This window comes from Epinephelus fuscoguttatus, linkage group LG2, assembly GCF_011397635.1.
Source record: "Epinephelus fuscoguttatus linkage group LG2, E.fuscoguttatus.final_Chr_v1".
NCBI classification, from domain to species: Eukaryota; Metazoa; Chordata; class Actinopteri; order Perciformes; family Serranidae; genus Epinephelus; species Epinephelus fuscoguttatus.
Window position 1 is genome coordinate 49601910 of NC_064753.1, and position 12179 is coordinate 49614088.

A 12179-nucleotide genomic window follows, 5' to 3' on the forward strand; every position below is an offset into this window, starting at 1 on the left:
GTGGTGTCTTTTTTCTCCTTCGAAAATCAAACACAAAAGTGAAAGCTGTTTTAAACTGAATGACAACACCCATGTTAGAAGTGTCGCCTGTTCCATTCTTGTACTGCATTTTACAGGAGGTCTGCAGTGTTTGCTCTGCTGTGACTTTGGTGTCCTGTTCTAGTTTGGAGAACGTGAGACAGTGTCTCCTGTCCTCTGTCAGATAATGTGCCGTTATAGTCACATATGAATCCACTGACCTTGAAGTCCAGGTGTCACAGGTTAACGCCACCCTTCCTGCTATACTCAATGATTCCTCAGCTTGGGTACGGCTGTGTCGGTGAATCACTGTGGGGGCGGAGTCACATACCTGGGTAAGGAGCCCCCACACTTCATTGTTTTCCCAGTGTGGTGACATTTTCAGCTGCTGTTTTCTTTGAGTTAGCTGCTAACTGCTATCAGCTGCTGTTGAAATCTCCTGTTGGTCGCAACATAACGCATCATCAAAATGTCACACCAGTCCCATCCATGGTCCTGTCCTGCCATCTGTCCCTTTTACACAGACATCGATTCAGCACTGTCACTACCACCGCTGTACCTGTACCTGTTACACAGAATAGTGAGGCAGAATAACAGCGTGGAACTCCTGCCTTGAACAAGTGGTGTGAAAGGTTCTCAGGTAGGCCTGACATCTGTGTTTACTTCACGCTTGTTCCGTTCAGATAAAATATCTCAGCTTGTTTCTCCAATGTTTGTTCTGTTGTAAGAGGCCAGAGGGACCTCGTAAAGTACGTCATCTCTTCTCAGCATCTGTTTGTCCTTGGGATGTTCTGAACATGCAGCTAGTTTTATGACTTCTTTCATTCGACTGTTTATGTGATGTTTTTTCACATCGTATGCACTCAGTGTCGCCGTTGATGTGAAAGATGGTGACCAAACTAGTTTCTGCTTTTTGGGTTTTTTTTTTCACTTTTGCTCTTATTGAATTCTGAAATGATTTCCTGTCCAGTAAAAGAAGTGTGCCAGTATTACTTGCTGAGATCAGGCTGCACCACAGATTGGATGCTTAAATCATCAGGTGATCAGACTGACTGGGGCGTCCAAACATTTTTTAATGCGTTCCAGATTAGATAATATGAAAATACATAGGGCCAGCTGCCTCTTGCATCATACGGCTTATTTAAAAAAAAAAAAAAAAATCATCAACAAATGAGACAAATGCAGCTGTTCCATCTCTCAGTGCAAAAGTATTCCACCGCTCCTGAACTGGATGTTTTCAGTCGGCTATTTAAAGCTTGCTTTCTGTTTCTGCATTTGGGTCCTCCTCTGAACTGCTATGGGACATTCTGCCTGTGTAGTTCCTACTTGGTGAATGTCTACGAACTGTGTGATAGTCCTGCCATTGTGAGGTGAATGGAAAAAATGCAAAGTGATGTTGTTTGATTAACCGGGAGACCAGTGTCAGTTTTGTTGACACAAATATTTCGTTAACAGCCTTTTTTTCCATGACAAAAACGAGATGATGATGAGCTAAAAAGAGAAATTGATCATAAAAACTAAGACAAAGTCTATGTTTCATTTTTGTTCACTAGAAGAGACAAAAATGTTGATGGTGGACTATCAGACATTGAAAGCCGAGAGTGGCCGTGCTTGTGATTATCTTCAAATGCCATGAGCGACTGGTAAACTCCAGTAAATAGTCTGCACCAGGATGTTTGGGTTGGTGCGAGTTGTGAGCTGTAATTCAGCAGTAAATAATCAGCTGTGTGTGTCTGACTGTGGATGGTGGAGCTGCTGAATGGATTTGTGGAGTTTGTTAGTTGCAGTGGTGTCTGTTAGCAGCTAGCTCCGCTCGCAGACTTCACAGCTTCACCCCGCAGGACTCCACTCAGTCCGGACTGGAGAAGGTTTGTGGGTTGATGGTGTTTGACAGGCAGGTAGGAGGCTCAGCAGATGATGATGATGGTGGTGTTGTTATAAGTGTTGATGATTGGGTTGGATGACAGATCCAGGACATATATATATATATAAATATATAATTCTGTCACTTGACTGTTTTACATGTGGTAATTTTCTTTGTGTATTGTGTTTAAGTCTGAGTCCTGTGTTTCACCTCAGAGCCGTAAAGTAAAGTTAAATATAAACTTTAAAAACCTCTTTTTTTCTGGGAAATGAAAGAAATCACAAACTGAAGAGGAGGTACAAGAGGCAGATTTGTTTCCTCCTGTAATAGCTCTTAATCTCAGAAGATTGACATTCTCAGCACATCTGAAAGTGAAGCAGATCATCAGACTCTCCACTGCCCCAGCCTTGGCACCCACAAGTCTGTTATCTCCGACTTCACATAGACGTATATATTAATCCACATAAAGTAATGACCAGAATAATTATCATTGACTCCCTCTCTAATTTAGTGACGCAGCACTTCAGGTCATTAAGTCTTTTCCTTTTAAAACCAATTACCTGGAACATTGATTGGCTGTGCAGGCGTGTGAGGAGAGACGATGCTAATGAGCGATTTAGCTGTGAGGATAAATTGGACACAGACATCACACCTGACCTGCAGGTGATCCTCCCACCACCCCGCTCTGCACTCTGTGGACACATGGACAAACAAACATTTTGTTTTCCTCTGTTGTTTTTTTTTCCAATTTAATATTTTAAATGAGTTTAAATGTGAAAAACAGCACTTAACCTCTTATTTCCATGCTCTCAGTTACAACCTGTCAGTGATGGAAGAAAAACTCATTTGTCATTTATTTAAGTAGAAGTAGTAACACTTAAAGGTCGTCTACCCGACAGTCAGAGCATTGATAAAGCAGCAAACCACTTTCTGCTATGTAAAGATATAGTGGAGTAATGGCATAAGCATAAAATGAAGTCATGCTGCCGCTGTTTGTGTTGCAATCTGAGCTTCTCTGTGGTTTGTTGTGGTAAACTGCTCCAATCGCCAGAAGAATGTTGCCACTGTACTGTGTTTCTGTAAACCACAGATACGTTGAGTTTGTATGTTGTCACATGGCAGATACGTTGAACTTCACATTTCAGCAGCACTGTGGTTAATGTGGTTAGGTGTAGGCACAAAAAACATTTGATTATGGTTATGATACAAGTGGCTGAAATTAGTTTACTTCTGAGGAGTGCCTGGGCTGAGCCTTAGAGATAGGAGCTTGGAGTAGAGCCGCTGCTCCTTCACGTCAAAAGGGGTCAGTTGAGGTGGTTCAACATCTGGGAGACAGATCAGGATCCTCCTGGGCGCCTCCTGTTAGTGATGTTCCTGGCACGTCCAGCTGGTAGGAGGCCCCGGGGCAGACCCAGAACACACTGGAGGGATTATATATCTCATCTGGTCTGGGAATGCCTCAGGGTCCTCCATTAGGAGCTGGAAAGTGTTGCTGGGGAGAGGGATATGTGGAGCAGGGGTCGCATTAACCGGATATTCTCGGTCATTGACCGTTTTTTTACAACAATGAAAAATCTGAAGGCCGTCGGTCATTTTGACCGGGTGCAATTATCACCCCTGCCCACTTGGCAGCAGAGTGCACAGTGCAGAGAAAAGGTCATTATTGTAGCGTTGTTGACATAACGCCCTGGACACACCGGACGCGGAACCGAAGCGCAGCGCCCAGCAGCGGAGGCAGTTTTCAATCGGCGCCCATGTTAACCTATCTGACTGTCCACACAGGCCGCTGAGCAGAGCGGAGCGCCCGCGGAGGCAGCGCTTCAGTTCAGCATCTGGTCTATTTTTCACGCGAGCCACGAGCGCTTCTGTCAAGCTGGATAGAGCAGATCGTACCAAACAGGAAGTCGGACACAGAAACGACGAGAGAATCCGGCCAATTTTCAAAATAAAATAACAACAGCACGCACTGAGGAACATGAGGAGAAAATACCGTGTTTATAATTTAAAATAACACAACAGTGCATAACCGAACACATTTTTCAATACCATAATCACTTCATTACAATTTTAATTTTGTGTCACCGAGCCTACAGACATAACTACATAACGCCCTGGACACACCAGACGCGTTAGTGACGCGTTAGTGCCGTCCGGTGTGTCCAGGGCGAAGCCTAATGGCATGGGTGTGTAGGTGTCCTTATTAATGCACACTTTATAACTTGCTTGTTGGATTTATTAAAAACGAACGAATGAACACTAAATGTCTTTGAATATCTTTATTATCATTTAAAAACAAATTAAAATGACCGGTAAAAATAGATTATGACCGGAAAAAGTCTAGCGCAACGTCTGGTGTGGAGTGCTCTGTTTGGTCTGCTGCCCCTGTGACTTGGCCTCGGATAAGAGGCTGAAAACTAATGGATGGAATTATTCCTGCTTTGTGTCCCTAAGCAACATTGTCCTGACTTTACTTTTATGATGCCAAGAAAATGTGAAGTCCAGTAAAATGCTCCGTCATTGTGTGGTGGCTGTGCACAGTTTAGTGAACCCAAACATGTCTGATTTTAAATCCATTTCCAAGTGTGTTTCAATGCAGCACTAAATGTAGGCTAGATAGGAAGACAAATAAGCACTGCTGCAGAAACCCTGACACCAGAGGCTGCAGCTCCAAACATATAATACAAGTACTCAGTCTGTCTGCCTAGTTTATACTGATTATTATATTGTTGATACAACAAACCAAAATGAAACCCATTTTAAAACCCTGAAAATAGAAGCAAATATAGAAAATGGATGGATGGAGGTTTAATTTGATTTTGAATCATCAATAATGTTCTGTGTCTGCACAGAAAAACACACACACAAACCTCCAGTATATACATCTTAATATTGATAACACACCAACCAGAACAATGAAAGAACACTGGTAATAAATATCTGCAACCTTATTTTATTTCAATATATTTTATTAATGAAACCGGCATCAATAACGCCATGCAGTCACAACTTCATATTTCACCATACATCACGCCAGCTGGCCCAGATTTAATGGAATTTCCAATTTAAGGCTATTTTTCAGGCCAGTAATGGATCCATCTGAGAAATCCCAACCTCATTAGTAAGACACAGTACACAGCTGAGAGCCGTGGCTGCCAAGGTGAGCTAAAGAGGCTTACGGCTGCTGAGCTCTGCATTACCTGCAAGCTTTGGCTTTAAACCCCTCTGATACCCACCTGAAACCTGTCAGCACCAGCCGCAGCTGGTAATGCTTTATTTACACTCGTTTCTGTTGTGCCTTCAACCTTTTATTTAACTCCACGTACTCCAGTTGAAGTTTTTTCACCAGTCAAAGCCATCCGTTCCAGTGCAGATTAAACTGGGATGCTTTGAGCAGCAGTCAGAAACACACACACACACACACACACACACACACACACACACACACACACACACAGTCCTGATGTGTCGTATGGAGAAGAAATAACGAGGCTCACACTGTGACGTTCAGCAGGGGTTGAATGTAACTGAAGCTACATCCACACTATATCATTTTCATTTTATAATGCAGAACTTTTACGACTATATGCTTAGTGTCCACGTTACTCCTGCCTTCTGGAGCCCGTAAAGCTCAGCATACACTGTGTGATTTTGGGCTGTCCCAGATCAAAGATGACCGGTGTGAAAGAAATCTTCGGTCATGGCTCTAAAACGGTTTCCTACATTGCATGTGCGCTAAAACACCACGTGTGCACCTCACACATTCTTTAGACCAGACGCACACACAGTTTCAGCTGAGAGAGCTGCAGGTCAGATGATCAGGAGCAGATTAAATATAAGTGAAGAGATGGAAAACAATGATTTTTGCTGGCTGCACAGCGTTCTTTAAAATGTCAATTAAAGGTGCATTTGAATTAATTTAAAAGGGGTGAAGAATGTCGCCAATATTATTATTTACATTCACCTCCATGTTAGTGATCCATTACCCTGTGAAGCACTTTTTAAAGTCAGTCTCCACATGAGCGCTTTGAATGAATCATTGATCATCCTGCTGATGTGTAATAGTGGTGATGATTGAGAGCTTAGTGCGATCATGGTTTGCAGAGATGTGACATGGATGCTAGAAGTATCCACAGCTGTGCACGTTGACAGCTGCTCTGGCACCGTTGGAGAACCTCGTCGATGCGACACAGTCAATGAAGCTGCTCTTTCTTTACTGTATTTCTGGTTGACGGGTCTAATGATCGGTGGAGGGGCGCGAGTATCGATGTGCAAATAGATGTTTGAAAGCATTTCTTCATCCATGTATGGTGAACTGTCAGTGTGGAAATGAGGCTCGTGTGCCCAGCTCCACAACGTGTATGCACATTTCTGCCTTTATTCATACACACAGTTTCAGTCATGAATCTACAGAGTTTTATACATCTGTTGATGATGAGGTGATTTAAACTGTTAAAACACTAAATAAAGCAGTTTCACATCACAAATCAGAGTTTCTCTGATGCTGTTTGGCATGTTGGAGACGGGCCACTGACCCAGAACCTGCTGATGCCTGCTCACCTTTTTCTCTGATAACTTAAGGAGCTATACGTCAGAAATCTAAAGCAGATAGTCGTAAAATCCTCCTAATATGTCACAGAGACTAAGGAATAATGTTCATGTAACATACTGATCTCACCGACAACAATAGTACAGCCAGAATATTTGCATCTAAAATTTTTTTTTTGCAGTCTGCAAATCATGTTTATGTTTTGAATTTGTGTTTTGGCCTGTTGCGCCACCCACCGCCGTCTACCAGTCACGCAGTCAGTAGAGTCTCAGCATCAGTTACAGTTACGACTGAGCTACAGCAGCACGGCAAGTAGCATTAGCAGTGTCCCGGTACATAGCATTAGCAGCCTCCTCAGCTGTATCCCAGCAGCAGCGTTAGCAGCAGAGATGTTATGGTTTGGTTCAAAGCCTGGACCCAAAAGCACGACTCAGGAAACAGGTACACAGTGAATAACAAGTCTTTAATGTTCAAACGTGCTGGTAAGTGCAAGGGGGAGGGGTGGAGCATGGTCCCAGGATCCCGATGTGTCTCGTGAAGGCACCAGTGAGGAGGAGAGTGAGAGTGTCTGTGGTGTGGCGTCCACCACGTGGTAATGGCGGCGGTGCTGCGGCACGGCGCAGGAAGTTCCGTCTTCTCGAGTGTATTCACTCCGAGGGGAAACACAGGAGAGCAGACGACGGCAGGAAGGTCCACAGGCAGGCAGTTAAGAAGCACACACGAGATAACGAGGCAAGCACAGCAATCTGAGTTGAGGCGGAAGAAACACAGAGACATTAGCTACACAAGCTAATAAGGCACGAGGGCAGAAACACAGAGGAGCCAGGATACAAACTACCACGCAGACTGATGAAACGATCTGGTGACGAGTAGGGAGAAATCCAGAGGCTTTATGGAGAGGTTGATTGCTGGAGTGGATTCACCTGGCGCTGCCTGTGGAAGGAAACCACGCCCACATACACACACACAGAACAGACAGGGGGAGAAACACAGGAGGAGTAATACAGACAGGGAATGACACACACACACACATAAGGGAGAGGGAGGGGCTGCCATGATGAGGATCATGACAAGAGAAGCCGGACTTGCTCGAACGGTCCGCTGGAAAACCGAAGATCAAGGAAGAGGCGACGCGGCCCTGCCACGGCAGCTGCCCACGGGGCAAACAAATCAGTCTCCAGCGTGCGCTGTCCAGCAACCTCGAATCTGTAGGGGAGGGGAGGCAGACACGACTCGCGGCAGTATTTTGAATTTGAGTGCAGTAACCGTTTTGGCCACATTCTTACATACAGCGCCTTTAACATACAGGCATTTAGGAGTTTATTATTGCGAGCCGCGTTATCTGCAGAGATCTTCTCCTCTCAAAACAGACAGACAGAGGCCTGTACTACGAAGCCAGTAAAAATTAAAGGGATAGTGCACCCAAAACTGAAAATGCAGCTATTATCTACTCACCCATATGCCGAGGGAGGCTCAGGTGAAGTTTTAGAGTCCTCACATCACTTGCAGAGATCCAAGGGGAGAGGAGGTAGCAACACAACTCCACCTAATGGAGGCTGACGGCGCCCCAGATTCAAACGTCCAAAAACACATCATTGAAACCACAAAATATCTCCATACTGCTCGTCCGTAGTGATCCAAGTGTCCTGAAGCCCCGACATAAAAAGTTGTTTGGAAAAACATCATTTGAACTCTGTTTTTAGCCTCATTGTAGCCTGTAGCTCTGACTGCCTCTCTGTGCACCATGCTCACGTGTGTGCGCTTGCGCGAGACTGTGAGACATGGGTACCGCCTTCATATATGTGTTCACCTGCTTTCGCTGGTCTGGCGCGCAAGCACGCACACACGTGAGCGCGGTGCCCACAGAGAGGCAGTCAGAGCTACAGGCTACAATGAGGCTAAAAACAGAGTTCAAATGAGGTTTTTCCAAACAGCTTTTTATGTCGGGTGGCTTCAGGACACTTGGATCACTACGGACGAGCAGTATGGAGATATTTTGTGGTTTCAATGATGTGTTTTTGGACGTTTGAATCTGGGGCGCCGTCAGCCTGCATTAGGTGGAGTTGTGTTGCTACCTCCTCTCCCCTTGGATCTCCGCAAGGGATGTGAGGACTCTAAAACTTCACCTGAGCCTCCCTCAGCATATGGGTGAGTAGATAATGGCTGAATTTTCATTTTTGGGTGCACTGCCCCTTTAACCAGGATATCTTTTTGTTATCTGGTTTGACTAACCTGTCACACTGGACCTTTAAGTTACCATCACTGAAGGTAACTCAAACTCACATGACCCTCCAGGTATCATGAATATTTCCACCACAAAGCCAAAGCCGTGTGTTTCACAGTGTTGGATGAACAGACCGAGACGCCACTATCACCTGCATTAGGGTCTCCTAAATTAGTTTCTCTTTGGACCTGAAAAGTTTTACTTTCTGGAGTTATTATAGTGTTCATCTGAGTGTATTCAAAACACCACACACACACACACACACACACACACATACACACACACACACACAGGTCCAGGTTTAGACTGGAAAAAGGATTTGATCTGAACAAGGATTCACTCGGTCGCCATGGAAACAAGATGTGGATTTTAGAGTGTCTACCCGTCTGTCTGCAGCTGTGAGTGTATCTACATGTGTGTGTTCCATCTGTAAGTGTGTATGTGTGTGTGTCTTTGTTTCTGCCTGCCAATCACTTTCCAATATATCATCTCTTTGATGAATCCGTCCTTGATCCTCACATCTGTCCCGCCGCCTGCCGTCCGTCTGTTTCACTCACCTCTCGTCTTCTCCTCGTGTAGTAGGGCTGAAGAGTTTTCACACTTTATTCAACACCTCTTGTGGAGATGAGACCTCACACTCGAGAGGAGGAGCAGGTGGAAATTTAGTAAAAAAAAACCCGTTAGAGAGCCAGAATTTGTTTTATTTATACACTCCAGTTGTCCCCAGCTGACACTCTGTCGTCTCCTTGTTTGGATCACAAGCTTTAATATTATTATGCCAGATGATTTGATATTTAAAAAACAATCTGTTGCAAAGTAATCCTGTAACCAGCTGTGCACATGTGTCTCAATCTGCCATCTTCATGAAGTCAATTACTTTATCACCCGAGACTCTGGGTGTTGGCATGGAGACCAATTAGCTGTAATTTTTCACACTCAGCTGTCATATCTGTGCAGACATTTGCAGGAAAACACCGCTTCATTTCAGACCCTCACGTTGTGCTTCATGGTTGCAAGCCTTCTTATTTAATTAGTGTTAGTGAAGAAGAAACGTCTTTATCTCAAAGACAAATCTGGGAACAAAGTCTTATCCTCGACACCATCGACTGCAGGCTGACACTTGTGAACTGTGGATGAAAGAGGAAACTGACTTGATTTATCTCCGTCTCCATGACATCGAGGGGACGGGCCTCCGTCTGTCTTCCTGTCTGTCTGTCACGTCCCATAATCTCAACACCACTGATTGGATTTTTAATGGAACTTCTGGAGATCCATATATTTTGAATTCAGGGTCCATCGCAGCATGTGCTGAATGAGAAGCACAGTGCACGTCACTCCATCTCAGAGCTGGTACACATCACATGCAGTAATGTACTGTATGATTGACCCACAGACATCTGACAGAGAACGGAGTCACGTAGTTTTTACTTCTTGACTCTTCCATCTGCACATCGATATACACTGCTCAGAAAAGATTAAGGGAGACGCTAAATCACACATCAGATCTTGATGAATGGATTATTCAAGTGGAAAATCTTTACTGATGTATATTGTGTAATTTGTTGAGAACAAAATGACGTAACAACGGTCAGTGGAAACCAAAATCATCAACCTATTTATGCCCGCTGCACCAGGAGGAATCCAGGGCCCTCTGCACCAGGAGGAACCCAGGGCCCGCTGCACCAGGAGGAACCCAGGGCCCGCTGCACCAGGAGGAACCCAGGGCCCTCTGCACCAGGAGGAACCCAGGGCCCGCTGCACCAGGAGGAACCCAGGGCCCTCTGCACCAGGAGGAACTCAGGGCCCTCTGCACCAGGAGGAACCCAGGGCCCACTGCACCAGGAGGAACCCAGTGCCCTCTGCACCAGGAGGAACCCAGGGCCCACTGCACCAGGAGGAACCCAGGGCCCTCTGCACCAGGAGGAACCCAGGGCCCTCTGCACCAGGAGGAACCCAGGGCCCTCTGCACCAGGAGGAACTCAGGGCCCTCTGCACCAGGAGGAACTCAGGGCCCGCTGCACCAGGAGGAACCCAGTGCCCGCTGCACCAGGAGGAACCCAGGGCCCGCTGCACCAGGAGGAACCCAGGGCCCTCTGCACCAGGAGGAACCCAGGGCCCTCTGCACCAGGAGGAACCCAGGGCCCTCTGCACCAGGAGGAACTCAGGGCCCTCTGCACCAGGAGGAACCCAGGGCCCACTGCACCAGGAGGAACCCAGTGCCCGCTGTACCAGGAGGAACCCAGGGCCCTCTGCACCAGGAGGAACCCAGTGCCCGCTGTACCAGGAGGAACCCAGGGCCCTCTGTACCAGGAGGATTGTTGATGTGGTAGAGATTGTTCAAGTTCAGAGCTAAAGTTTAATAATTTCCATGACAAGTTCTAGACAACAATAAGTTTCCTCTCTGTTTCACCCCCGGTCTGATGTGTGTTAGGTCATGCGGCTGTAGTGTAGCTTTTTACTTCTGGCGATTCCATTTAAGCTTCAATAATCATGATGATTATCTTGTTGAACAAAACTTGGAGGCATCATAAAGTCTTGTTTGCAACAGAGCTTATTTTCAACAGTAATCCAAAATCCAATGGAAAATCCCACTGGCTTTTTGATGAGGGAAGCAGCGAGATGCTAACTTCTGCGTCGGCCTACAGAAAAACATCATCCCTCGAGCACAACCATTAGCATGCTGGTGTTAGCATTTAGCTGCTTGGCTTAAAGCCTCCCACAGACTGTAAGTTTAGTGCAGCTACACTGTGCGACATGGATCTGATAAACTTGGGTACGACTTCTAGTTTGATGACTGCAGACTGATGACAGCACCGACTGAATGTCAGGCTATGACGTACGATGCAACAGCTTCACATACTGAGTGATGCTGCACAGGTTATTACCTCCGCCAAGGAGGTTATGTTTTCGTTGGCGTTGGTCTGTTTGTCTGTTTGTTTGTCTGCAACATAACTCAAAAAGTTCTGAACGGATTTTGATGAAATTTTCAGGAAAGGCTGATAATGGAACAGATGATACCATTTTGGTGGTGATTGGTTGAAGCAAAGTGGATGAGATAATGAAATGGCGGGAAATCTGAGCTGCTTGGTGGAGGGCTGCGCTCTCCAAGTGCTTTTCTAGTTACTTCTCCACCTGTGAAGCACAACATAGAGAGGAACATTATTAACTAACCTAAAATTTTGTGGGCATGAAATACTGCAGTGTCTCTGTGTGTGTGTTAGCTAGCTGCTAGCTGTCTCACCTGGCAGCTGTAGCTCCGCCTCTATCCCCTTCCATGCTTCGTCCTTCTTTACGCGATCATGGTCAGAGCTGGAGGACACATCATACAGGCAAGGCTTCACAAGGTTTTCCTCTTTGCTGGAATTTCTTTTAATGTGTTTTGCCTCCATGGCGAGCTGCTATCTGTCTGTTGGTTTTGGTTTAGCACGGTTTAGCACTGATCAGTGCGTCATTTCATGCTGCATTTCTATTGGTTGGTTCGTAGACGTAGGTGGTAACAGCAGTCACACAGTGAGATGGTCATCCCA